We start from the raw sequence: 22,361 nt of genomic DNA, 5'->3' as shown, positions 1-22,361 counted from the left end.
TTGGGTTGGAGGGAGATACTCTAGTGACTAGGTGGGAGGGCTTTAAAGCCCTCATAAATTCACAATTTTACCATATTCGGTATGTAGAGGACTATGGATCTGATGGCACTAGTTTAGGTAGAAGTAAGGGCAAAGTGTATAAGATTACACCATAGAGTTTAGAAAGATAGAAATAATGTTAGACATCTCCCCAAAGAACCTATATGTACTCCTCAAGTATATGGGGGATCTACATAGCCATCAATAGAAGCAAGTGATGTTGTTCAAGCCAATATTGGTGGATGAGGCTTGTGTACATGCATAGTACCTAGGGAACATAGGCTAGAAGAAAAGGAAATCAAGTGGATTGAAGTAGAAGGAGCATCGAGACACTTCTAAGGAGTGTAAGTAGAAGTGGAAAGGGGAAAAATGATAGCCATAACACACCAGTGTAAAGATCCCAACAACCACTATAACCTTTGCAACATTGACAAACATACAAAGGAAAAGTGTTGGAAGTTGCATCCATAGCTTAACTAAAAGAACAAAAATAAAGATAACAAGAAGAAGAATCTCATGGGCATTAATTCAAGCAACCGGGTTGAAAGCATCTCATATGTGGATGAGAAGATCATTTGTACATTAGTTCAGAAGGAGGTGAATATGAGTAGCCTTTAGCAACAAGAAGAGAAATAAATGACCAAACTCTTTTGCATATAGATACACGTCAAGAAGAAAAATATTGTTGCTTTGTTTGACTCATGGCCGTAAGCAAACCTCATTGTAGTAGGGATAGTCAACAAATAGAGACTGAGAGTTCATGATCATCCAAGCCCATATCCGTCAGGATGGATAAATAAGGATGCAAAGTTAAAGGTAGCAAAACAATGCAAAATTAGATTTTCTATTAGTGTTAATTTTATTGGTGAAGTAGAACTAAATGTAGTTCCCCTTGATATATGTGGTGTTTTGAAATGCTTGCATGTACATGCATAATGCAATATACACTCAGAGAGCCAACCGGTACCAGCTCGTCAAGGATGAAAAATCGTTCACCATCAATGTGCATAAAGGAAAGTTGAAAATTCCGCTGGTCAGTGCCAACCATGCCAAGAAACTAATCAATTCTAGCAAGAAGTTTGTTTTACTACTCTAATTTCATTTTTCTAGCTACATTTTTCGTAGCTTTTATTTGAGCCACAAATCCTACTCTAGATACAAAAATAACCACATTAATAACAAGTTGGATCTCAACATTGAAATATCAGTTGATGAAAATATGTGTCCATCGATAATGGAAATTGCATTAGTGGGAATGTTTTTAAAATAGAATCAGTTTCTAGAAGAGTCAGTAAGAACAAAGGCATCCTTGGAGGGGTGTACTAAGAAGCATAAACAATAATTAGAAGAGTTTCTACAGGCATACATGGATGTGTTCTAGGAGCCTAAAGGACTACCACCTAAGAGGTAAGTGGATCTCAAGATCCAACTATTGTTGGATTCACAATTACCAAACATTGGGTTATACAAATAGTCTATTATAGAAGCATTGAGGTGAAGAATCAATTGTAGCAACCACTAGAACATGGCATCATTAGACTAAGTACATCACCATGTGGGTCTCCCATCATTATAGTGCTAAAGAAATATGGGACTTGGCGGTTGTGTACTAATTAGAGGGCACTAAATGTGATCATGCTCAAGAACGGGTACACCCTACCCATGATTGATAATCTGTTGGATCAATATCTTTTTGTGAAATACTTCACCATGCCTTAGTTAAAGTTTGGATTTCTCCAGGTTCGAGTCCGTGAAGAAGATACCTAGAAGATCACCTTCTAATCTAGGCAAGGTTTGTTTGAGTGGTAAGTCATGCCATTTGACCTATGTAATGCACTAGGTATGTTTACGAGGTTAATGAATGATGTACTATGCCCTTTTATAACTTCATTTGTTATTGCCTATTTAGATGATATACTAGTATGTAGTTCCACCTAGGAGGAGCATATATCACATTTGACACATGTGATGGAGACATTAAAGAAGCACTAGTTGCTAACAAATCTCAAGAAGTGTGAGTTTGCACAATGATAGTTGGTATATTGGGGTATGTGATAGGTGGAGGCGAGATGAAAATAGATCCTTCCAAGATGGAGGCCATCATATAGTGACAAGTGCCTACTAATGTTTCTCAGGTTAGGAGTTACATTGGGGAAATACAATTCCTAAGGAAATCCATGGCCTTGTTTTTAACAGTAGCAACACCACTCCATGCCATAACAACAATTGGAAAGAGTTTCCATTGGGGAAAGGGTCAACATAGGGCCTTTGAATAACTGAAGATGAAGATCATTCAAGCACTAGTTTTGGAATTGCCAAACTTGTAGTAGCCCTTCAAAGTGGAGACATATGTAAGTGGGTCTATTATGGGAGTGGTCCTGATGCAACAAGGAAGGTCGATATGCTACCATTATGACGTATTTCATGGGGTAGTTCTTAACTAACCTACCTATGACAAAGAGTTGTATGCCCTGGTGAAATCCGTGAAGAAGTGGAAACATTATATGATGGGAAAGAAGACAATAATCCACATAGATCACCAACCACTATAGTACTTGTAGGCCTAGAGTAAGCTACCACAAACCAAGAATTACAAGTGGATGGAGTTTCTACAATATTTTCATTTAGTGATTAAGTATAAGAAGGGAAACACAAACAAGTTGGCTTACATGATTTTAAGGCCACCACATCATATATCATAGCTTTTGGAACTTTGATGGACATGGAGTCATTCACCCATGATGCATATAGAGAGGCAAATTCAGAGGATGAGGATTTCAAGGAAGTGTCTTAACAGTTGCAAAGCTAGAGTCATGTGCATGATGGTGGAGGATGGGTTACTATATAGATTGGATAAGTTATGTGTTCCTAAAAGTGAGTGATTACAACTAATTAGAGAGGCTCACACCTCCAAGGTTGTGCCGTAGTTTGGTGTAGGGAAGACAATGTCCAACTTGCAAAGGGATGTGTATTGTCCCAAAATGAAAGAACAAGTAGCTAGGATCATAAGAGGATGCATGCTTTGTTGTACTACCAAGCCTAGTAACATGAAATAGGGTCTATATCATCCCTTACCAATACCAACTCATCCATGGGAAAGAATTTCCATGGAATTTTTGGGAGGTCTACCAACAACCAAGAATGGACATCACTACTTGTTCGTGGTAGTTGATAGGTTTAGCAAGATGTGTGTTTTATGCCTCGTAAAAAGACTATCAGTGGGAAAGAAGCATTGAACTTGTTCTTTGGATAGGTATGGATGTAGTTTGGGATACCGAAGAGCATAATTTCAAACAAGGGAATGAGATTTATCAATGCATTTTGGACTACATTATGGGAGGTGGATATAAAGATGAAGAGGTCTACAACATTCCATCCATAGACAGAAGGGCACACAAAAGTAGTCAACAATAATTTGGTGTAGCCTTTGGGGGGTTTATTGGGTGTGGAGTCGAATTATCTTCTTGATTCAGAGGTATCATTTTAGCCGCATTGGATTCCAGTTCCTAACGGGGTAGAAACACTGCTTGTAGGATCGTCGTCGCTGCTGCGCCCCGAAGAAATTTTTTGATAAAATTGCCTTGCAAAACAATGTAATTTTGTAGTCAATCTAGGTTGTTCATTAGGCAAACGATCTGATGATAGAATTTATGTTAATTTAGGGTTTTATCCCTAAAAGGAAACCCTCGATTTATATGAGGGAATTGTATTGCGATTGTGTAATAATTATTCTGTGCGAGAAAGAGAGAGGAAATTACAACATATTTGTTGTACTATTCATTTTGTTGGATAATATAAAAGGAAGGCCTGGATGTTTCTTTGTGGACGTAGCCCAAATTGCGTGAACCACATATATATTTGTCTCTCTTGTTTTATACTTTTTTATGTTTGTGGTTTCACAGTATTTTATGTATTCCATTTGTTTGTTAATTAATCTCTAATAGGGTTACAATAAAAAGTATTTAAAGACTTGAGATGAAAAATTGGTATATATACAACACTCTTGTAATAGAACAGTCCACACTTATACTGATAAGTCCCCATTTGAAACTTGTTTTGGATATTTGCCACCTTCACGTTTGGATATTGCATATAAGAAACAAGGAGGAGTAAGGGAGGATCTTACAGGGGATTCCTTGCGGGATGAAAATTTTGTTGAGATAAGGCAGATCCATATATAGGTATAGAATACATTGCATAAGTCACAGAAAAATATAAGGCTAGGCACGATCAACACAAAAAAGAGAAGTCATTCAAGGTGGGAGTATGGTTACCATTGAATAAGGAGATGGTACATTGTACCAGTAAGAAAATCAATGCTCTACAATGTGGTCCTTTTGAGATATTAGACAAGGTGGGAGTCTACCCCCTTATATGCCCATTTACTTAGTTATGAATGTAGAGAATATGAAACTCTATGAGCCTTCCATGCTATATTAGGAAGAGGAACATGTCCTGCTTTATTTAGAGGATTTAACACTAGATGCTTAGGCAAAGTTGACAAAAGATATAGTTTTGTAGAAGAGGTATAAAAATACATGACAAGGGTAGCATGACCTTTAATAGATTGGGTTGAAAGGACAAATTCTAGGAAAAGCTAAATGGTACACCCATGAGAAGGTGGAAGAAATTTTTTCTCACCTTATTTAGTAAAATCATTATATTGTGATCTAGATTGGATCATTATATTGTTTTTCATCCATCTCGATGCCTTAAGAGTGGAAAATTTAGAGGAATCAACTCACGGTACTATTTTTATCGGCGGTACCTAGTTTGGAAAATTGGGGTTTGAAACATTTTAGGATAATGTTGGCTTATTGGGGCTTGACCCGGGTTTGGAGTTAATTAGCCAAAGAAATCCCTGTACTATTGGCCCTTTAGGCAACAGTTCGCGGAGCGCAGATTGAGGTCTCACGCAAATTAGTATGAGGGGGTGCTGGAACCAGGTTTCTGCACCCTTGAGATGTCTGAGGGGTTGATTTGGTTCAACTGCTAGTCCCTGCGCATAGGTTTCTTCGCGCACTTCCCTGGCCTTCGCGCCCTGATAGATTCACCTTCACGCAGCCCTAAACAGGGGCTATGGGGCTCCCGTGCTGTTGGAAAAGTGTTCTGCACTATTTCCCTAAATCACACCCGAGATCTTACTTACCTTCTTACACTAGTTAGTTATATTCACGTAAGTAGAAGCCTTTTGTTATATTTATTTATACAGTTCATGCATATAAGTTCGCGCAACAAATAAACAGTAAACTTGAAAATTATACCCAATAATACATAAAGCAGGAAAAGATACAATATGGTAAAATTCTCTTTATTAATTCTTCCCACAGTTATAGACTCGACCTGCCCTGTGCACTCAGCTGCAGGGGTCTCTGCACTCAGCTGTGGACTACTAGGCCTCTTCGCACATAGCTACAGAGCCTTCTCCTACTCTACAACCCAAGACACACTTTACACTTCGACTCAAGCTCTTAGAGTCATCATGCTTCTATTAATTTTTCCCCTTTTTTCTACAGTTAGAGACTCGCTCTATTTATACAATCCCATGGTCTATGGACCATGGATGGATCTTTCAAGCCGACATTACATTTACAAAAGCAAGGGCGGACAACCCTGTGACTCTATTATGACTTCGCGCTCTGCGCCCACAAATCGCGGAGTCTTTACAAAGGACTTGGTCAAAACTTGGGCTTTAAGCCCCAAAACATGCCTTGGGGGATTCATGCCCAATAGGCCCCCAACACAAACATCGTGACTCGCCCTTGAGTCACTCTGTCAGTGCAGAGATCTTCGCGTAGAGTCCCTCCAACTCTGTTCGAACTGTTGCAAGGTCGGCAGTGCATTGAGCCCCTGCCTGCTGGATTTCTTGTACATGTTGTTCCAAGACCGCAGCATCGGAACTGATTCCCTGCATCAGTTCATCCGTCCCCTGCATTTGTGTGAGCTTGCCTTCAATTCCTGTCGTGATGGTGAAGGCCTTGTCGATCCAAGGCTCAACGCACACTTTTAGGACTGCTTCTTTGCGCCGTGCTGCGTCCACTTTTTCATTCAACGGTTTGGCCTGTTGCATCTGCGCGAGCCTCTGAGTGAGGGCCACCATTTGTGCGGTCCCTTTGATGCTGTCGTATTGCTGCAGGAGTTCACACGCCTCTATTTCTAAGCTCTGGATGTTGGGGTCCTCCTGCAGATTCGTGAGGACCTCAAATGAATCCTCCAACATTCTAGTGCAGTCCCTTATTGCATTGCCGATCTCTTCTAGCCCTGATGCGCTATTCTCTTACTTTCGGAGGGGTGGATGGATGCGCCTTCAACCACAGCTCTGCTATTTGAAGGTTTAGTTCTACCTGAACCTTAGTCATTTCTTCTCATGCCTCACGCACCCCTTCTGCTAGCCTATGGGTGCGAGCCTCTACTGGTGTGTCGGCTAGGATGGCCAGCTTAAGGACGCTTTGACAGGATTTTTCTAGTACTTGTACCAGTTGCCGATTCTGTGACACCACTTCGTCGCATTGCAAGCTCAATTGCTCCATGTTGATCTTTTGCTTGCTTAGCACTTGTAGCATGCGGCTCTCCCTAGCCCACAGTTCTGCAGTAATCCCATCCTGCAGAACGTATAACGTTTCCTGCGGGAGTGCAGCCATGTTGATCTTGATACCCTTCAGTGCGTTAATCGTAGGCCTGTCAGCCTCATTTGTCGTCACTAGTGCCCCTTCCCGCAACACTATTGTATTTGTTATTTGAGCACACAGCATATGCTCTACTGCAGCTGTCCCTACTGCGATGCTGGTCGAAAGGGTACTAGCCTGAGGAGTGCACACCGGAAACTCCTGCAGCTGCGCTCTGAGGGCCCCCAACACGATCTGGTTCTCTTGCGCAAAATTCTGGAGGGCCTCGGAGGTGACAGCCGCACCATCTCGCTGATGTCGTGCAGATCACCCTCAGTAAGAGTAATCAGGTCAATAGACAACTTTGATGCCTTGACCTTTTTGCGCGGCCCCGTCTGCTCGCTCGGGCGCTGGTGCTTCAGTTGTGTTGACGCGGTTTGTGGGTCTGCGTCTTCATCCTCTTCCTCTGCTTCCTGCCCATGCGCAGGCGAATTTTGGCCCTCGCGCGCCTTCTCTACTACTGCTGCTACGCCTTTTTTCTGTTCTACTGCTGCTTGTGCAGCGTCCCGCGCCTCCTACGCTTTTGCTGTCGCTGCCTCCTGCCTTCTCTTCTCAGCGAACTGTGCCATGCGCATTTTTGACTCTCCTTTCTTCTTTTGTGCCGCAGACTTCTCCATTGTTGCGATGTCTAGGGCGCGCCACTCCGGCGACCATGTCTCCAGTACATCAAAGATTACATCATCCGTGGCTACAAAGGGTAGCTCTCTCCATTTCTTGGTCGGGTCCTTGCACACTCTGATATAGATGCTATGGAGGTCTGCTTTAAACTTTGCAAAACTTTGAAGACTGTTGTAGATAGTGGGTGACTACCGTCGCTTATGGTTAATCCCCATTCTGATGTTCATTTCCATGAACACCCAGAATATCTTACTGTCGCAGATCCGGTTCTCATCCTTCGTGGCCTAGAGCGAAGCGTACTTCACAGCCTCCGACAGATCCCTGTCAATTATGGGGAAATGGTTGTCCTACGACAATTCCCCTGCCATGAGCACTATGGACAACAGAAGCCATGCATAGTGGAACGTTTTGCCTTGTTCCTAAGCCTCGTAGAAATTTTCCAATAACGTTTTGTCATCCTAGGTTCTTTATCGAGAAAATCCTTCTTGATCCCGTCCTCTAGCTTCTTGGCTTCCGCTTCCAGCAGAGTGCTTTTCTCCCTTAACGCACCCTATCGTTCATAAGTTCTTGGAGCCTAAGGTCACCCTGTCAGATTTCCTTGTCAAGTCCCAAGTATTCTGATTCGTTCAGCTGCGCTACCCCCTCTTCCAAGGTTCCGTGAGCCGTCGTATCTGTCAGTGTTGCCATGTGCAGACTAGGCATTTTATGCTCTATGGGGATTACAGAGTTCGCACCATAATCCAGCCTCGGAGGCGCCTGCACCGTTAGTTTCTTGCATGTGGTCCTATAAGCCCATAGAACTGCTGATACACGTAGGTCCCAATCAGTCCACTGCGCACTATGTACCTTGTTCAGCGCTTCGCATACTTCGTTAAAGGCTTCTGTGTGGATAACCGTCTGCGCACTTGGTCTCTCCATATTCCATGGTTCCAACTAGAGGGGTCGTTCACACCCTTGCCTTGGCTGCACCTGCTTGCTGACCGTGTCTCCTAACGTGAAGGTGGTGTGCATCTGTGAAAGTTTCATACCATATGCATGTATCCACCTGGACAAGTGGGCATGTGGACCGTTTCGTCTGGCAATCTTGTCTATTAATCACATCCGGGGCTTCCCAAAATGCATGCACATCATCCTCTAGCATTTACGCCAGTCCTCAAAACTTATTTGGTGCGTACCCCACCACCTCGTGGGCGCAGCGCATAGTACCCATTTCAAAACTTCAAAATGTTGCTGTTCCGACACTTCTCTTTCAAATCTATTCAGGAATTCATCCACCTCACTTAACCCATCATACGTAGGTAGATCCCTTATCTCCATTGATACGCAGCGCAATGATATTGTCATCATGTTACAGTTTAGCGTGGTTACCTCATGTAACCGGTTCTGCCATCGTTCTATCTCCTCGTCAGAATCTGATGTGCAAGAGCTTTTTCACTCCCATGAGATTCGTCCTTCCGTAGTTGGGTTTATCCAGTCTTGTTCTTGCGTGGTTATCTTGTAGATGCAGTCTAAATTATCGTCACTGTCATAGTCATGCATAGGCTCCATGTAGTGCGATCCTTCTATAGGGTCCAAAGGTACAACTGTGCGCAGAGACCTTTTCTCAAAAATCATCTTGTGCTTCTTCATATTTATCACCCCATTCATGTTAGTGGCCCAATCTATTCCTAATAGAGCATGGTAGGGATCACTGTTGTCAACAATCTCTATTACTTTAAAGTCTAATAGCGTGCTTGCTCCTTCGATATCCACTATGATTTCGTGCAATCTCCCCATAGGTAGGATCTTTTGCTGGTTCGCCATTCATAGTTGGATGGGAGACCATTGCAGCGTAGGACTTCCCATGCACTCCCATGTTTGCTTAGGTAGAACGTTCGCATCCGATCCTAGATCCAGAATCACTTGGTCCATCTCATATTCCCCAATCTGTGCGATCAATCTCATTCCCCTTCCTGTTCGCGTCGTGTGATTTCATAGCTTTAGGACTATGCGCGGTTCTCCTGGCGCGGTCCCAACGCATCTATTTATGAGTTCCTGTAGCCCCTTTACAGTCTTGCTATCGCGCAGTAGCTTCATGCATGTTTCCAAGAATGTTGTGAGCATCGATGGGTCCATTTTCGGTTCCGGTCTGTCTTTACTTCCTTAAGTGGAGGCATTGGCGAAGTTCTTCTTGGCTTCCATGAAGGTTTCCTTAGCACGCTCCAAATCAAACTTAGGTTCCTTCGTTGGAGCCTTGCGAACCCAAGTACTTTATTCAGGTTGCTTACCTTTGTCATCCCCTATCGTAATTCCACTTTGGAGCACAATATTCACATTAGGGTCTTCATCGTGCGGCTCAAACCTTATCATTTGCAGGTTCTAAGTCGGGGGAGGTTGGAGCACTCCTTTATCACGCAACCGTGCTATTAGTGTGGGACAATCCTCCATCTCATGATCAAACAATGTACAATACAAGCATGATGGCCTCTTTGGATTTGTACAATAGCGGGCATAATGTCTTGGCCCTCCGCAATTGTAACATATCAACTGTCTGTGACCTCTTCTAGGCCCTCCTCCACCTCAGCCTCGTCTGCACCCTTGAAATCTAGTTCACACCATCCCTGCGTTCTAGTCAAGGGGCCGTGTTTCGGCTTGAAATATGTAGGTAGGAGTATGGTCCATCATTAGTTCATAACTTCTATAGGTGCACTCATCATGTCCCACTGATCTACAAAAATTATAGAACAACTGCTGTAAATTCTATGTGTACTTCTGTAATAAATGGTAATTATCTGTAGCATGCTTTCCTCCTATCTGAAAAATCGCGCACCATAATGCAGGTGTCGCGCTAGGTCCTGCTTGTGCCTCTGGTCTCAATGGAATTGGTCCTCCTCCCACGAGGTAGTTCGTGAACACTGGGAAGTGATCCTTGTCATGTCCCTGACCCTTGCACTCTATGCACCATACCTCGTCGCGCACCTCTGGGCGAGCCGTCTTGTCTTGTTTCAAACCCTGCATCTCAAGGCACAAGTTTTTCAACTGCACGTGGATTTGCTGAAATCCCAGGTTGGGATCTTGTATCGAGGTCTCATGCAGTCTCATCGCGATCTCCAAGGCCTCTGCCTGAGTTGTTAGCCTCTGTTGTGATAGCGCGTTCCTTAAATGCAGCATTAATGATGCTACAAACCATTCGTGATGTTGTCCATCCGTCAGGGTCATGTTAGCTTCGTGAATTGTGCACTTCAATCTCTAATCCAACTCCCAAGGGGTCTAGCCTAGTAGCATTATGATTTCCTTGAACCTAATGATTGACTGTGCCTCTGACTTCGGCCTGCTAAATTCTTTGTTTAGCGCAGTTTGAATATCTACAAGCCCCGCATTTGGATTGTCATTGGAATGCTTAATGTACTAGGTCAGCACGTGATCTTGCAGAGCACTAACCAACGTCGATTTCTTTATATTGTCATCTGTAACTCCCTGCACTTCCCATACAACTTTTTTTTGGCATTATGACACAGGTTTGGCACTATGACACAGGTGTTTTCCTTGATGGCAACTCACTCAAATGACAGATCATAGTTCAGGCTCTCAGAATGAAATAAAAAGAGATATACGCAGGTTCCTCTTAACCAAGTCGTGTATACATGCGGGATCGACAATAAAAAGGCGCATATACGTATGCACGCACTCTCATTCAAGAAAAAGCGCGTACATGTGGGAAAACTTATTTTTTGGTCCATGGTATTTAGTCCTTGGTATTTGGACCTATGGTTTTGGACCATGGTATCTCGTCCGAAGTGTTGAACCCAGGTATTGGGTCCATGGCATTGATTCTCTATGGTTTTGGATCATGGTATTGAGTAAGCCATAAGACTATAAAAGGGGAAGGAGATCGTTAGGAAAAATCATTGCCTCAAGCATTGAATATCTGATGAAGAGCAAGATCTAGAATACTGGTCATTGGGTAATGGTGCATAGCTGGATCTAAATCAAGGAGCAACCTGAGTGCTAGAAGAAGGATAAGTTATATTGATGGGTCAAGATCTTAAGGCTTGAATAGTAGTATCTTTATGTGATTTTGATCTATTATATTTGGCGCATGACTTGATCTATACATTTGATAATCTGGGTATAACTGATGTCTGAATAAGTGAAAATGGTAAATTATCTTTTATAGATCTGTACGCAAGTTCGGCACAGTAGAGGCGCGTATACATGCTGGTTCATTAATTCAAAATAGCTTATATGTAGGTTGGCCTTAATACATCAGCGTATGCACGCAAGTTTTTCATATTGAAGTAGTGTACGTCTCATGAAATATATTTTAGCTACTTTTGTTTATTGTTGCAGTGTTCTGGGTTCAAGATTGGTTCTGGTTACTATTACTGTATTCTAGTTACAACTTTCTGAGAAGTGATTGGTTGATTTAGTATTGGTTTGTACAAAGGAGATTGGTTGATGCAGATATACTTGATGTTTGATTGATGTTATTCATGGATCTAGTCTGAAAATTTATGAAACGTGGTCCCTAGAAGAAAAGAGAAGGTTGTAGCCTTTTTTAGGTTAGCACCTATGTACTAGTACCTCAGCGAGTACAAGAGCTAAGGGGGTTGTAGCTCCCTTCCAGGAGAAGCTGGAGAATGAGAGAAGGTTGTAGCCTTCTGCAGGTAGCAGCCTGCGTACTGGTATAAGACTGAACTAATACATAAACATTGTAAAAATAAGTTTCTAATTAAAAGAAGATAGAGACGAATTGCAGCAGGTGGTTTTCACCCACATTGGGTTTCTACCTTATATCTTGTGTTCTTATGTGTGACTGATTGTTCTGTTTTACTGTTCCTGGTTAATGTTTATATGGTTTGATGCACAGATTAATGATCAACATCTGAAGAATAATTTAAATTACAAGTCTGCTGGTTATACGCTAGTTTCCTTAACTGTAGTTGTGTACATACACGGTTTTACTAACTGAAGTAGCGTATACAAATCTGATTGTGAAATGAAAAATAATTGACCTGATAATACTGATTCACCACCCATCTCAGTATTATTTCCAACAATTGGTATCAGAGTAGGTCCTCCAGAAGAAGCTTGATCGCTTGAAGGAAGATCTATCATCATGAGCAACTATGAAAAGGAGGCATCTATCAGGCCACCAATCTTTGATGGAAGCAACTTCGTCTATTGGAAGGTAAGAATCACAACCTATCTTCAATCTCTTGTTACAGAAGTTTGGGATATCATGGAAACAAGATACACATTTCCATTAGAAACTCCTACAGATACGACTGGTAAGAAGCAGTATGAAACAAATGCAAAGGCTGTCAATACTTTATTAGGGAGTTTATCTCAATTAGAATTCATCAAGGTTATGCAGCTCAGAACCGCAAAAGAAATATGGGACAAGATCGTTCTGAGCTATGAAGGAGATGATCAGGTAAAACGTGCAAAACTACAAACTCTCAGAATTCAATATGAAAATCTCAGAATGCACAATGATGAAAGTGTGGCTAATTATTTCTTACGTATATATGAGCTTGTTAATCGTATGAAAAACTTGGGTGAAGAGATAAAATAAGTTACTTTGGTTGAAAAGGTTCTAAGATCTTTGTCTTCTAAGTTTGAATCAAAAGTTTCTACCATAGAAGAAAAGCAGAATCTATAGAGCATTACCATGTCACAGCTGCACGGAATCCTAACTTCTTTTGAAATGAGAAAAGGGGGACCATCAGACATGAGAGAATCTACATTCAAAGCCTCAGGAAAAGGAGAATACAATGAGTTAGGACATATGTCAGAAGGAGAGGAAGAATCAAACTTTGTCAAGAACCTTCAACGGGGTTCTGGAAGATTCAGAGGTAAGCTACCTTTTAAATGCTTTGCTTGTGGAAGAGTCGGTCACTATGCAGCCAAGTGTCCTCATAAAGATAAGCTTGACAAAGGTAAGGAACCAGTTAGATGGAACATAAAATAGAATGTAAGTAAGAAGAGCTATTATACACATGAAGACAGTGATGGATTTTCAAATAGTGATGAAGATGAACAATGTAATGATTATAGACTTTTGATGGCTTTTGAAGATGATGATTTCTTGGATGCTATAGATGAAGAAGGTCTTTATGAAGAAATTTCTAAACTTAAAATTTGTTTAGAAGAAAAGAATATGATTATAGATACTCTGACATTCCAACTTGCTGAAAGGGAAAAACACAATGAAAAGTTAGAATGTGAAATTGTGGGACTTAGAAAAGATATTGAGAAAACAAAAGCTCTTAATCTTAGATTTGCTAAAGGATCTGAAACTTTAGATGAGATTATCAAAGTGCAGCGTTCTCCTCTAATCAAGATAGGTCTTGGATATACTGAAGAAGCATCTCAAGCATAGAATCCATCCACCTCCAAAAATTATCTTGATGCAACAAGGAGAAGTTAACAGGTTGACAATCGACAGCAAAGGCATAATGCAGATCACCAGGTAAATCAGGGACAATTTACTTCAAGAATGAACATAGATCACCAAGTAAATCGGGGGCAATCTACTTCAAGGATGAATAGAAGCTACAACCAACCGCAGGTAAATCATTCTCAATTTTCCTCAAGAATGGATATCAATGGAAACTACAATCATTTGGTCAGTAGGTTTGATAATCGCAGGAATTTCTTCAATGGCCAATGTTTCTCTTGTCATAACTTTGGACACAAAGCTGCTCAATGTGTTGCCTACAAGACCATCATGACTAGAGAAGCTCAAAAACAAAGGAGTATGACTGGGATCATGAAAAGGACCTACAATAACTTTTCTGCTCTTGAAAATGAAATAGAATGTTCTATTTGTAACAACTTCGGTCATGAAGATTCTGAATGCAGGAGTAGGTTTCGGCAAACAACTTAGAAGGAGCAAGCTTCATTGAGTCCCAAAACATGGAGAAAGAAAGAACTGCAACCAGAAAGATGTGGTATAGCCTTATATGTGGAAGGGCAGGAAAATCAGTGGTACATCGACAGTGGATGCTCGAAACATATGACAGGTGATAAAGAAAAACTTCAGTCATATAGTGCCTTAGAAAAAGAAAGGAAGGTCTCATTTGGAAATGACACCCCTGCACTCATAAAAGGTAAAGGTTCTATTCTTTTGAAAGAAAAGGTCAAAGCTGGAAATGTTATGTATGTTGATGGCTTAAAGCATAATCTATTGAGTGTCAGTCAAATGTGTGATCAAGGAAATGAGGTAATATTTCGATCAAATGGATGTATTGTTTGTGATCTTGATACAGGAGAAACAATGAACAAAGGCATAAGAACTCCAAATAACTTATACATACTCAAGGGAGGACAACAAAAATGCTATCTAAGCAAGAATGATGAACACTAGCTATGGCACAGAAGATTGGGGCATCTAAGCTTCTCTTAGATAAGGAAAGCATGCAAATATCAGGCGGTTCATGATCTCACTGACATCAGAATTCCAGACAATACAATATGCAAATCATGTCAGTTTGGTAAGCAAACTAGAACTAATTTCCTTGAGAAAGAAGGATTAGCTAGTAGGCCACTTGAACTTGTCCATACTGATTTATGTGGTCCATCAAGGAAAAAATCACCTCGTGGGGAGGAGTACTTTATATTGTTCATTGAAGACTTTTCCAGGAAGTGTTGGATAGGACTTCTGAAGCATAAAGATGAAGCCTTCGAAAAGTTCAAAGCTTTCAAAGCCTTGGTTGAAAATGAATCAGATCACAGAATCAAATGCCTCAGGTCTGATTGAGGAGGGGAATTTACCTCTGATGAATTTTTTGATTTTTGTGAAGAACTTGGAATAAGAAGAGAATTATCTACTGTAAGGACTCCTCAACAAAATGGAGTAGTGGAAAGGATGAACAGAATGGTTCAACAAATGGCTTGTGCTATGCTTGATGAGTCTGGAACTCCCGCAACCTTCTGGGGTGAAGCTGCATTTGCTGCCGTTACCATTCTACACAAAACAAACGTCTGGGTGAAGAGCACTCAAACTCCTCATGAACTGTGGTATGGTAAGACTCCTACGGTCAAATACTTCAAAATATTTGGAAGCAAATGTTACATCAAAAGGATTGATGAAAACCTTGGAAAGTTTGAAACTAGAGCAGATGAAGGCATTCTTCTTGGTTACTCTTCTCGAAGTAAAGGATATAAGTGTTACAATAAAAGACTTGGAAAAATTATTGAAAGTATTGATGTGGTGGTTGATGAAGCAGGAAATAATCCAAGGCAGGTAAAATCCGAAGATTTCGAAGATGATGAGGACTATTCTTCAACATCAAATCAAACTAATGATGAAGAAGAAGCCTATGAGGCACTAGAAGAACAGATAAGGGTAGAAGAAAAGACTCCATCCAGGTACGTCCAGAAGAATCATCTAGAAACTCAAATTTTGGGGCAGAAAGAGGTAGGTGTTCAAACAAGAAGAACTATTTCAGAAGCTTCAAGCTATCTAGCATTGCTCTCCTCCATTGAACCACGAAATGTAAGTGAAGCATGCAAAGATGATTGCTGGGTCAAGGCCATGAATGAAGAACTTGAGCAGATTGAAAAGAATAACACTTGGGAGTTGGATTCTAGACCAAATGACAAGAATATCATAGGGACAAAATGGATATTCAAAAACAAGCTGAATGAAAATGGAGATGTTACTAGAAACAAGGCTAGACTTGTTTGTAAAGGGTATGCTCAATAAGAAGGTATAGACTTTGAAGAAACTTTTGCACCAGTTGCCAGACTTGAAGCGATAAGAATGTTTCTTGCTCTTTCTAGCTTTCAGAAGTTCAAAGTATATGAAATGGACGTGAAATCTACCTTTCTGAATGGAGACTTGGAAGAAGAAGTGTATATTGAGCAACCAGATGGGTTTATCCTTGGAAATGATCCAAAACTTGTATGCAGACTCAAAAAGGCTCTCTATGGCCTTAAACAGGCTCCAAGGGCTTGGTATTATTGTTTGAATAAGTACCTCCATCAACAAGGTTTTACAAAAGGATCAAAAGATAGCAATCTACATATAAAAATTGACAATGATAAGTTGCTAATACTTGTTGTGTATGTTGATGATATCATCTTTAGTAGCAATGAAGAAGACATGAGTCAAAACTTTGCCTTGGTGGTGCAAAAAGAATTTGAAATGTCCCTGCTTGGTGAGCTCACATATTTTCTTGGTTTATAAGTCCAACAAAACAAAGACGGTATTTTTCTATCACAAACCAAGTACCTCAAGCAGATCTTGAAGAAATATGGGATGGAGGATTTGAAACCAGTATGTACCCCTGTGGTAACAGGATGCAACCTTGGTGCAAATGATGAACCAGTAGTAGTACATCAACCAACCTATAGATCCATGATTGGTAGTTTTCTCTATCTAACAGGTACTCGACCAGACATCATGCATGCAGTGGGAATAGTTGGAAGATTTCAGGCAAATCCAAAGGAAACTCATCTTCAGGCAGTTAAGAGAATTTTGAAGTATCTTCAAGGAACTCAAAACTATGGCTTATGGTATCCTAGAGATACAAATCTCACACTTCATGCATATACAGATGCAGATTGGGCAGGAAGCATGGATGACAGAAAAAGCACTAGTGGTGGTGCATTCTTTATGGGTTCCAGATTAGTATCTTGGTTCAGCAAGAAACAAAGTTCAATTGCATTATCTACAGCTGAAGCAGAATATGTGGCTGCTACATCTTGCTGCACACAACTCCTTTGGATGATGCAAACATTGCAAGACATTCAAATCACTTGTACTCCACCTATCTCCATTTTTTGTGATAATACAAGTGCAATCAATATTTCAATGAATCCAGTCATGCATTCGAAGACCAAGCACAAACCTATCAAATATCATTTTTTCCGGGAACAAGTGCTTGAACAAAATGTCAAATTAGAGTATGTCCCCTCCAAATAACAAGTTGCTGATATACTCACCAAAACACTGCCCAGGGAGACATTTGAATACCTTAGACATAAGCTGGGAGTAGTTGATGGATCATCTTGTTGTTGAAATTATCTATTTTAGAGAACAATGGTTGTACGCGAGTTTCACGAAGCGTATCCACGTACATACGTAGGTTTCTGTGGATACAGTCGTGTATATGTTGGTTTGAAGAAAAAATGTGGGGCCAGACTCAGGATGAAAAGAGTCTAATATGGGTCTGACAGATACCATCTAGCATAGGTTCAGGGGGAGCATATACTTCTAATAATGCATTGTTGGCATTATCTTAGAAGATCTTGGTTCAATTTCATAGCTGTTTTTATTTCAGGTGGAACAGATGCAGAGGGAGATCATGGTTGCTAGTCTGAATGATGATTGACAAATGCTGCTAGTTGCTGATGACTATCATGGTCTTGTATTAGATATTTAGTCTCTATGTCATGTATTTCTTTTATTATCAAGGTCATGTAACAGCCTATGTTGGTTTCCCCACTATGCCTGGGATGGATGATGTAATATTCTTGTTTATCATGTGTAAACTTTTGGTGTATCCCCACTTGGTTGGGTGGATGACTCAATATTGGTGTATCCCCACTTGTTTGGGAGATGGATGTATCTATAGAGTCTTTGGTGATAGGAAGGTCATTTATGATGTATAAAGTCATGTTTCTTCTTGTAGAACATTTTTTTGCAGACCTTGCCTACAGTCATGGGGAGCATGAATAGCACAGCAGAGCTGAGATTTCAACATGTACTGAGGGGGAGCAGAACCCTTTGCCCTTGATGACAAAGGGGGAGAATGACTTTGAGTGACTTGGGGTTGCCATCAAGTCCAAAGGGGGAGATTGTTGGCATTATGACACAGGTTTTGCGCTATGACATAGGTGTTGTCCTTGATGGCAACTCACTCAAATGACAGATCACAGTTCAGGCTCTCAGAATGAAAGAAAAATAGATATACGGAGGTTCCTCTTAACCAAGTTGCGTATACATGTGGGATTGACGATCAAAAGGCGTGTATATGTATGCACGCACTTTCATGCAATAAAAAGCGCGTACATGTCAGAAAACTTATTTTTTGGTCCATGGTATTTAGTCCTTGGTATTTGGACCTATGGTTTTGGACTATGGTATCTCGTCCGAAGTGTTGAACCCAGGTATTGGGTCCATGGTATTGATTCTCTATGGTTTTGGATCATGATAATGAGTAAGGCCTAAGACTATAAAAGGGAAGGAGATCATTAGGCAAAATCATTGACTCAAGCATTAAATATCTGATGAAGAATAAGATCTAGAATACTTGTCATTGGGTAATGGTGCATAGCTGGATCTAAATCAAGGAGGAACCTGAGCGCTAGAAGAAGGATAAGTTCTATTGATGGGTCAAGATCTTAAGGTTTGAATAGTAGTATCTTTGTGTGATTTTGATCTGTTATATTTGGCGCATGACTTGATCTATAAATCTGATAATTTGGGTATAATTGATGTCTGAATAAGTGAAAAGGGTAAATTATCTTTTATAGATCTGTACACAGGTTCGACACAGCAGAGGCGCGTATACACACTGGTTCATTAATTCAAAACAACGTATACACAGGTTGGCCTTACTACATCAGCGTATGCATGCAGGTTCTGCATATTGAAGTAGCGTAGCATCATGAAATATGTTTTAGCTACTTTTGTTTATTGTTGCAGTGTTCTGGGTTCAGGATTGGTTCTGGTTACTGTTACTGTATTCTAGTTACAACTTTCTGAGAAGTGATTGGTTGATTCAGTATTGGTTTGTACAAAGGAGATTGGTTGATGCAGATATACTTGATGTTTGATTGATGTTATTCATGGATCCAGTCACAAAAATTTATGAAACGTGGTCCCTGGAAGAAAAGAGAAGGTTGTAGCCTTCTGTAGGTCAGCACCTATGTACTAGTACCTCGGCTAGTACAAGAGCTAAGGGGGTTGTAGCTCCCTTCTAGGAGAAGCTGGAGAATGAGAGAAGGTTGTAGCCTTTTGCAGGAAGCAGCCTGCGTACTGGTATAAGACTGAACCAATACATTGTAAAAAGAAGTTTCTAATTAAAAGAAGATAGAGACGAATTGCAGCAGGTGGTTTTCACCCACATTGGGTTTCCACCTTATATCTTGTGTTCTTATGTGTGACTGCCTGTTCTGTTTTACTGTTCTTGGTTACTGTTTATATGGTTTGATGCACAGATTAATGATCAACATCTGAAGAATAATTTAAATTACAAGTCTGTTGGTTATATGCTAGTTTCCTTAACTGCAGTTGCGTACATACGTGGTTTTTACTAACTGAAGTAGCGTATACAAATCTGATTGTGAAATGAAAAATAATTGAACTGATAATACTGATTCACCCCCCTCTTAGTATTATTTCCAACACTTTTATCATGAACCAAAATTGGTTCGGATCTTCACTTCCTACTCCCTTGAACACTGGAAACTTTATCGCACTTGCCATATTTACTCACAGTGGTGGCGGAGGTGGTATGGGCGAAGATGGGGGTGAAGACAGTGAAACTGGTGGTGGTGTGGGTGGGGGTGGTATGCACGGAATTGATCCAAAATGGATCTTGAAACCTCTAAGTTTTCATATACATATTATTAGAAAACACTATCGCAGAAGAAAAACCAAGAAGAAAGGCGGAAAACAGAGCTAAGCGAAGGTTGAAGTCTCGTTGCACTAGAGTCGTCAGATCGAAAGAGATTAACAGCCCAGATTAAATCAAGACATTGCATCGGAGCAAGCTAGTAGAGTGTATCGGAGGCAAACTTATGGGAAATGCAACTGCGACCCAACGACACAATCTGGATTGTTGATTGAGCGCGCGGATCAATGGCTGAGATTACAATATCACATCACAACAATGCAAAGGGGTGATGCCGATAGGCCGTGGGTAATGCGATTGTGATGGGTTGATGGCGCCGATCGGCGATCAGCGAGTGGACTAGTGGAACAACACAGAGACCCGTGACCCTGTGATATGCGATATGTCGATATCGGTGATCGGTGGAGGAATGGGATCAGAACCAAATACAAAGGGCCGTTGACATGTGATATGCGATTGCGATCAGGGTAGACCTAAAAGGAATTATAGATGCGGCTGTATAAAATTTGAAGTCCAATAATAATCCTTTTCCTATGTATTTCTATGTATTTCCGCTATGGACCAAATACAAAGGGATTATGACCATAACGCTGCGACTTGCGATAGCGATCAAGCATAGACCCGATAGGATTATAGGTCGGATTCAATATCATTTGAAGTCTGGCTTGGCAGAAATTGTCACTGTTTTTAGAGTATTTCCTGTGTATTTCTCTGTGTAAACAGAGAAGCGATTCTTTGGGATTTTCACCCGCGCTGGTCCTTTCCGTTTGAAAACAGGTGGCCACCATACCTTAAGCATTTTACAATGATTGTTTAATGATCGACAGGGATTTGAACAGACAGCAACCGGGAGCCAGAGAGCTCAAAAAGGAATGCAAATCGACAGCGCCGATAGGCTTAAAAGCCATTCAATGGTAGCATAGAAAAGGGAGGCACTTGCTCAGAGAAGAGAGCAAGAGAAAGCAGAAGACAGAGAGCAAGAGGGAGAGTCTGTGCACTCTTTTAGACTTGAGGATTTCGAGTAAATCCCTGTTGTTTTGTCACTGTTGTGTTGAGACTCTATTTGAGCTCACACTTGTGATATTATGCTCTTGAATACATAATATAGAGGTCGAGATTGAAAGCTTGGACCAGGAGAAGTAGCTTGGGCGTCTGGTGAACTCCTTCATTATTCTTCTTGTGTTGATGTGTGTTTATTATGTTCATTTTCCATATTATTCGCAATCTTTTCGATCCGTTGCACTAAATAATATAGGCATTCCTGCACATGAGTATGTAATAACTTAATATTGATTTAAGATCTCATTTTTAGATCAAGTGGTATTAGAGCATTTGGTTTTGGTTTTGTTAAGGTTAGACAAGCTTGTGTTGGAATTTTAATGCTAACTAGATTGAAGCTCAGACGTGGAGAAGAAGAACTTGTTGAGGCTAATACAGAGATTGGAAGAGTCTATTCTCAGAGAATAATGGCAGAAGAAGCTCCATTGGGATCAGAATCTCAGTTCATGGATAGTTTTATGGCCATGCAAGCCATGGTGGAAGAGATGTATCTGGAATTTAAGAAGGGTCGAGGTGAAAGCACTTCAACACCCAAACCAAACAAAGGAGCAGAGAAACCTTTTCTAATTGCCCATCCAGAAGGCAAAGGGAAAGGGGAAATGCCTCCTCCACCATCTCCTCCATCATCACCTTCGTCATCCTCATGATCTTCTAGCTCTTCTAAGAAGAAGAAGAAAAATTCCTTAATCAAATTAGATTTGAAGTTTGATTTTCCAATTTATGATGGAGAACTCAATGCAGAAAAGCTAGATAATTGGATAAGACAAATTGATGCATATTACAGGGTATAGAACGTTGATTCAGAAAGGAAGAAGATTCAGCTGGCTAGCCTTCGACTTGGAGGAATTGCACTAGTATGGTGGGAAGGCAAGACACAAGCTGATCTGCAAAAACACGGTAAAATAATTTCTACTTGGAATGAATTTGTTTTTGCTATCAAAAAGAATTTCTATCCTATAGCTTACATGCAGCAGGCAATGATGAGTTGGCAAACTCTTCGCTAGTTGAAGGGTCAGAGTGTACAAAGTTATACTCAGGAATTCAGGAAAAGAGCTTTAACTCTAGGTATATCCTTGGACTCACCTGAGACTTTATTGAAGTATACAGGTGGTCTGCATGGTTATTTAAAGCATACTATACTCATGTGTAATCCCACTAGCCTAGATGATGTATCAATTCAAGCAACACATCTAGAGGCTAGAGGTAAGAATGTAAACCCAGAGGTTGGGGGATCATCTAAGTATTCTGTAAGCAAGAACAAGGAAAAGAAGAAACTGAAATGGAAGGAGAGGAAAGAAAACACTCTAAAGAAGGATAAACCTTCATGCACTCATTGCAAGAAAGAAGGACACGATGAGGCACATTGCTGGTTTTTGCATCCAGAACTGAAACCTAAGAAGTTTAGTGGAAA

This window comes from Pinus tabuliformis, chromosome 2_1 (genome assembly GCF_031772625.1).
Source record: "Pinus tabuliformis cultivar Carrire ecotype Pingquan chromosome 2_1, CPIR1, whole genome shotgun sequence".
Taxonomy (NCBI): Eukaryota; Viridiplantae; Streptophyta; class Pinopsida; order Pinales; family Pinaceae; genus Pinus; species Pinus tabuliformis.
The sequence above is the reverse complement of the archived record's forward strand: the minus strand, read 5'-3'. Positions refer to the sequence as shown.